The sequence below is a fragment of the Marmota marmota genome, unplaced genomic scaffold, assembly GCF_001458135.2.
Source record: "Marmota marmota marmota unplaced genomic scaffold, marMar, whole genome shotgun sequence".
In the NCBI taxonomy this organism is placed as follows: domain Eukaryota; kingdom Metazoa; phylum Chordata; class Mammalia; order Rodentia; family Sciuridae; genus Marmota; species Marmota marmota.
The window spans coordinates 49,956,684-49,964,156 of NW_025999990.1; the positions used below are offsets into that span (position 1 = coordinate 49,956,684).

At 38.7% G+C, this 7,473-nt stretch overlaps 1 long non-coding RNA gene across 1 annotated transcript; it reads left to right on the forward strand.

Annotated features, from left to right (window-relative positions):
• Positions 1 to 3,520: 3,520 nt before the first annotated feature.
• LOC125617797 lies at positions 3,521 to 7,058 on the forward strand. The gene is made up of 2 exons (XR_007348911.1): positions 3,521 to 3,926; positions 6,528 to 7,058. It is a non-coding gene; the product is annotated as an uncharacterized LOC125617797 (long non-coding RNA).
• The last annotated feature ends 415 nt before the right edge of the window (positions 7,059 to 7,473 follow it).

Below are 7,473 nucleotides of genomic sequence, written 5' to 3' on the forward strand. Positions count from 1 at the left end.
TAGAGTTGAAATCTTTGCTCTTAAAAAAAAAAAACCAGCATAGTGTATTTCAAAGTTGAGAAATGTTACTGGGAAATTCACACCACCTACAAAGTGCTTCCCCGTCTACATGCACATACATTTTCAAGAGTAGCTTCTGAAAATAGATACTTATGGAGCTGAAAAATAACTTTTCCTTCGGTTATTTTTTTTAATAATATCATTTGTCTCTCCACCTTCATTTGTAAAGCTACAAATTAATGTTATCTACATTATACAAATAAAAAAATTAAAGATTTTAGTTTTTTTTCTAACTAACCTCAGTTATCTGAGGGCACATTACAGTTGGGTTTGACAAGCATTCTTGAATAATCTTGTTGCCATAAGTACTTTGAAAATTTAAAGTCCATTTCCTACTAGCACTGGACTCAGCCAATGTATAAGAGAAGGTTAAGGATTTTTATTTTGGAAATTACAGAAATAGAACAAAGAATCCATCCCAGAAGCATGATAAAATATTCCTTATATTTTAATTCTTTACACTATCTTATTATCATGATTAAAATTCTATCATACATAATCAAGAAATTTGTTTCATCCCCCAGAAATGGATGCAACATGTTTCCTACAGAAAATTTTAATTGTTCACTTGACCGTGAAGTGTGATATGTTGGTTAAATTGATTTGTAAATGAACTTGCCAGGCTCTTGTCAATGAATCTGCCACAACAAATACCATCTTAGCTGGCTTTCTGCTAAGTTGAAAAAGGAAAGTAGCTCCATTACGGATTGATCAGAATGAGCGGGTTCATTTCTTTTATGCCACATGGGATTGGTTCCTTCCCAGTTGTTGCCTATTACATAAAGGCTGAGAATGAATTTGACAAAACCTCATAGAACATGTGCAGTAAAGAGCTGAGGAAGCAGATCTGCTCAGTGGGTGTTGAGAGCCTGCATATTCCATAAAAAGGCCTAGAACTTGGTAAACTCTTGGGCATTTACTTCTAAGTCCTTGGAATATCCTGCCTGATAATAGTGTCTTTGTTTTCCTGGGGTTTTGAGCCACCACACAGAGTATATCTTCATGGTGGCATTTATGGTAGACCCTTGGGCAACATGGTATGGGTCTGATCTCTAGAGAGGCTAAAAACTGAAGAACTAAAGTAGCCATGTAGGGGCTCCATGACTGATCCATGCCATGCCTCCACATGTGGATAAAAACCCTGGACATCAAGACTCAGGTGATCTTTCCTGGAATAAATAACTCATATATTTTTAAATTGTATGTCATCCTGAATAGTGTGATGAAACCTCATGCCAACCTGCTAGAGGGGTATAAATTACCCCCTTATCCAGCGTATCCACACTGTATATGCTACCCACCCATTAGTCATTTAGTAGCCATTCTGGTTATCAGATACACTGTTCTGAATCTGATAAAGACCACATTCACATAACTTTTATTTTAGTATGTTTTTATAGTAGTTCCATTCTATTGTAAGTTGTTGTTAATCTCTTAGTGTACCTAATTTATAGATTAAACTTCATCAAAGGTATGTTTTTATTAAAAAAAAAAAGAAGGGTGAATAGGATTTGCTACCATCTGCCATTTCAGGTATCTACCAGGGGTCTTCAGATGTAAATAAAAAGAAAGAATAGGACTGGGAGAGGTAGGTGCTGTAGGATGATCAGGAAAGTTCCTGAGACCTGTAGGCAGCAAGGAGGATAGCCATGTAGATATTTCAGGGTAAAATAACTCATACAGAAGAGAGATCAAGTGGAAAGGGAACAGTGTGCCTAACATGTCCATAGAACAACAGTGAAGCCAGTGTGGCTGAAGGCAGTGAATGCAGAGGAGAGTTGCAAGGTCACTTTGATATTGGGAATGGCTCTCTAGGCCTTTGGAAGGACTTTGCTCTGAGTGAAGTGGGAAACTATCAGAGGTTTGAAACAGAGAAGAAAACTACACTCTGCCTTAAATTTACAGGAGTTACTTGTACAGCTGAGTTGAGCAAAGGCAGTAGGGGCAAGAGTGACAGCAGAGAGACTAGTGCAGTCTATTTATTGCCATACTTCTGGTGACCGATGATGGTCACTTGCACCAGTGTGGAAGTGGTAGAAGTGGAGGTCCAGGGAGGGAGATATTTTTGAAAATAGGACCAGCAGAATTGTTGAAGGACTAGACATGAAGGTGGAGAGAGAACCGGAGTAACTTCAGTGGGCTCCTCATGAACCATCTGAGGGCTGAAGTTTTCATTTATTGAGAGGAAGAGTTTAGGAGAGAAGGTCAGGAGTTGGCTTTTCAACATGCCTTTTTTGAAATGATCAATAGGCTTTCAAATGGGTCTGCTGTGTGGGTACTTGGACGAAGAATCTCAAGTGCAGAGAAGAGTTCTAGATTGGAAATCAGACTTGGAAAAATATACTGGCAAAACCTACAGGAAGAAGATAGAAAATAGGAATATCCATTGTAAATGGTTTTGATTTAAAAATGGTAACTTTTTTTCTTTATGTTATGGTAAAGTGCTGCGTTCAGTTATCTGAAAAACTCTCATAGGGTGTAGTTTTTCCAAATACTGCTAAATGAGATATTAAATCTAGATCTCACACCTGTGTTTGTAAAAACCCTTGAAATTGTTGGTTGATGGGAAGAGAGGCATTCTCTAATCTGGGAAATCTGAGATAGGAGGAACAAGTGTTCTAAGTGGACTCTTAGACCCTGTCTGCCTTCTCCTCCCTACTCTCCTAATTGGCAGCAGTTTAAATCAGCCATCAAGCACAGATCCATATTGGTGTTACACAAGTCTCAGTTCACTGGACAGGTGTCCATCCATCTCCCTGCCCTCTTTTCCTTTTTCCATTTTTAATTTGTTTCAATTTGAAAAAGTATCATTAAGTTTTCCAGCTTCCATGGCTAGAACTAGAGCAATGGGTAGCCAAACCAACGCTCACCTTTGATTTCCTCTGGGAACTTGGAGCAGGAAAATTTCCCATCAATCTGTCAATTGAATAAGTACACTTCAGAATGAGAAATTTGATAGATATAATTTAGGAGTGGGTCCTGAGCCTTCTCCTACCTACACACTGCTGAGATCTCACTGCAACGTGGGTGCTTCTCTTGGCTCTTCTACTTATCTGAATTACTACTAATGTCATTCCAATTTATGCAAAAACAAATACAACCTCACTAAATGTCATCTTTTATTTTGGCTTCCTCCCAATTCTCTCCACAGGCATGAGAACCATGAAGTTATGCACAAAGAGGAGGTTTGGTACCATAGGTACTATCAGTGAGGGGCCTGGAAACTGTCCCCTGACCTGTGATCTGTTTGTACACAATTCACTGAGCCAGGGAAGGGCGGGGGGACTTCCTTTCTGGTATCAATGACAGGATGTGATCCATTGTTTCTTTTTGTTGTTATTTTGTTTCATTTCTGCACAGGATATTTGAACCAAAGAAAAAGTTCATGTCTGTGTGCTTATTTTTTTTTTCACATCTGGGTCAAATAGTCTGATTGTGGTTTATATCTTGCTAATAAAAGGTCTTTGAACCCACTGTGCACTCCTAGTGTAAATGGCAGAGACAGCCACAGAATTTTACCTTCTCACTGGGAAATTATTTTCTCTCTGTGTGTTTTGATGGTGACAGGCTTTCTTCCAACTTGCAGTTCTTCCTCCTTGGGGGAATAGAAATGTAAGGAATAATTTCTGATTTGATATTTCCTGTTCTACTCACGTACCACTGCAGTTTAAAGACTATCTACCAAACTAGCTAACAACCCACTTTCAAAACTATACTTTGGGAAAACAGGAGGCCAAGGGAAAGAGAAGAAAAAGTCTCTTCAAAGAATACATTTGAGGATATACGTGAAGTATTTGGAAGAAGAGATGATTTGCTAATTCTACTGGGCACATAACATTGTATAAAGCTACATTGATGTGATCTGGGTAAGATAATTCTTAAGCTAAAATTCTATCATTATGCTGTATAAGGCAGTGTCATTGTAAGCGAAGATGTTTGCCTATCACACATAATTCAAAATAGTCTTGTTCATCACTAATTCTGGAAAAGAATGATGAGTACTTGTTTACTGGCTAAAATGATATAGCCATGGGAAAGCGATGTAAACATACTCCAGAATTCACAGATTTATCAGCGTCCAAATAAAAATTCTCAATTTTTTTTTAAACTCAGGGAATTAACATGATTTTGAATTTTGTGCCAAAATGAGATATTATTAATAATGTTATCATAGTACTTTAAATCTGTAAATCTCAAATTTTTAGGTGATAGAATGATGATGCAGAGGAGTGAATATGAATCAGTTTGAAATCAAAGGTAATAAAAATGGCACATGGTACTCTGTTCAAGGGATGGCCAAACACATTTTGGTCTTCTTGGTATAACCAGGTTAAAACCCATCCAATAGTTACAGACTCTAGAACCAAAAGGAAACAAAAACTAAGATTTGCCTAACCTAAACTTCTCTCCCACACATTGTCTGCAAATATCTGGGCTCAAACACACAGGAATAAAGGACTGTCCAGTGCAAATAGTCAAGTCCATTGATTTCCTTCATCTTGCTCCATTTAATATGATCTTCCTCCTGTGTTCTCCATCGGAGTAAAAAGAACGTTCATCACCCAGAAACCCCAGCTTCCCTGGATCCCCTCACCTAACCCACCTCCCAGTCCTGAGATTCTACCTCGCAAACCTTCTCTCCATCTCTTCTACTGTCCTTCCATCCCAGCCCACATGCTGTCCCATTCTGGTCTCCTGGGTCCCTTCTCATGACCCCTTTTCACCTATCTTCCCTGTAGCAAGAGGAATTTTTAGAATGTAAATCAGCTCATGTCACACCCCTGCTTAACATCTGTCCATATGCCCTCGTAAGAACGTCCAAGATCTTTAATATGGTCTTCATGTCCCTGCAATCTCAGGCTCTGATGGCTCCCTCAGAGTCATTGCCCACCGTGGTGGCCTCTCATGAATGTCCCCCATCCTGGGCTTTTTGAGTTCCTGAAGTCACCAAACACTCCTCTACCTGGGGACATTCAAATTGCTGCTCCCTGTCCCTGGAATGATCTTGTTTGGCTAAAGCCTGCCTGTCCTTCAGGTTTCCGCTGAAATATATCTCAGAGCAGTTACTTTTCCTTTGTAGTCACCACAGTTGACATTACATGTACATGTGTGTCCACATGCATGTGTGTATAATTAACGTAGTTAAATTTTATTTATATACATATGCACACACACAGATGTATAATTTGTGTAGTGTGTGACAACAGTGTATCTGCTTCATCTTACTGTTGTATTTACCCAGCATAGAACATGCTTCCTGCTCTTTTTGAGTACTTAATACATTGTATCAAATCAGATGTAATTATTAGAAATGTATTCATATCTAATTATTAAAAAATAATTTATAGAAAACTTGGAATGGAACCATTTGACCCAGTTATCCCACTCATCTGTTTATACCCAAAGGATTTAAAATCAGCATACTACAGTGGCAAGGCCACTTCAATGTTTATAGCAGCTCAATTCACAATATCCAAGCTATGGAATCACACTAGGTGCCCTGCAATAGATGAACGGATGAAGAAAATGTGGTATATACACACAATGGAATATCACTCAGCCATAAAAAAGAATAAAATTATGGCATTTGCCAGTAAATGGATAGAACTAGAGAATATCTTGCTAAGAGAAATAAGCCAATCTCCCAAAACCAAATGCAGAATGTTCTCTCTGATACGTGGATACTAACTCACAACAGAGGAGGGAAGATTAGAAGTTCACTGGACTAGACAAAGGGAATGAGGGGAAGGGAGGGGGAATAGGAATTGAAAAGGCATTAGAATAAGTTGGACATATCTTTGTTATCCTTATATATGAATAAATGACCAATGTAATTATATATCATATACAACCATAAAACATGATCCTAAATGGAACAAGTTATACTTACTCTATGTGTGTATAATATATCAAAATACACTCTACTGTCATGTATATCTGGAAAGAACAAATAAAAAAAGAAAGTAAAAGAAAATAATTAATTTATAAATTGTGCATTAGTTGAAATGTATTTTACCAACCAAATACCATGTTAAGTGGTATCTTTTTGTGTGCAAAACAGAATTGTGCTACATTAAAAAATATTGTCCTGGGGAGCCAAAGAATAAACACATGAATGAAGTACTCATCACTTATTTAAGCTAACTTTAACATTAACAGTGCCTGCATAATTAAACTCACAGTCATGAGTTAAATAAATAAATGATTAGCTTGGGGACAGGATGGCCACCATGGGCGATATCATCTCCTTCACTGTTTGTTTGGGTAGAGGACATTATCTAGTTGCTATAGTTCAGCTACATATGTTTCCTTAGTTGATGATGTGTGGAATAAGTAATAATGATGATTAAATAATGGTAATAACATGAATATAAATTAAATTATTTCAATGCTTACCATGAATCAGCTTCATTTAAATCTTGCCAGATCTTTATTACAAGGTTACCCATTATCACCCTATTTTACAGGTTGGGAAACTTGGAGAGCTTAAATGACTTGTGATTCCAGGAGCTGGACATTGACCCCAGGTCTGTGACTGCAGTGTCATGGTTCCAAAGCCCCGTACCATGGCCAGTGTCACAAACATTTTCATGATCACCCACAAGGGGCATCAGGGTTGTAATGATAGACTTTCCCTTTCTTTTTCTTCTAAATAGTACACAATAGAGTTCTTAACTCAGAACTTAATTGAAATAAAGAGCCATGTAGTTTGTTTATCATCAGTGACATTTTACTGATTATTTTCTTCATTCAATGAATACAAATGTTTTTTACACTGGTTTCAGCTGTAGCAACTCTGTTAAAATATCCAGTTTGTAAACCTGCAAGTTTCTTTAAAAAAGATGGCATGGACACTCCAGCATGCCACAGGGCTGTTTTGTATCCCCACCCGCCCATGACATGGGCGTTGGAGGACCCTCATCCAAGAAGTAGCAGGAGAAGGTGGGGGACTGGACCATATGACGGTTTATATTTCTTAATAAATCTTTACCACGACACTGGTTATTGGTTCTCATTTCCACCAACAAGGGAAGTGGGACAAGAATGTGCCCATGTCTTCTGTTGGCCAATGGATGCCAGCAGACACCTTTCATGTGGTTCATGTAAATATTACCATGGGGAAGGGTTCTGTGGGAGAATCACAAGTCAGCAGGGAGTCAAAGCTGTAGAAAATGAGAGAAAGGAGGATGGGAGGACAGGTGAAGCCAGAGCAGGCTGAATTTCACAGCCTTCCAGCATAGGCTGCCAGGGACAGGTCAAATCTCCCTGAAGGAGCTAGGCTAGGTGGCCGATCCTTGCCCATTCCAGATCCCCCTCCCAGGCAGGAGCTGTTGGAGCAGTCTCTATCTGGTTCTGGGAAAGCTTGTTCCTTGACATCTGCCCTGCTTCTCCTCCTCCCCTGCAGCATTCCTG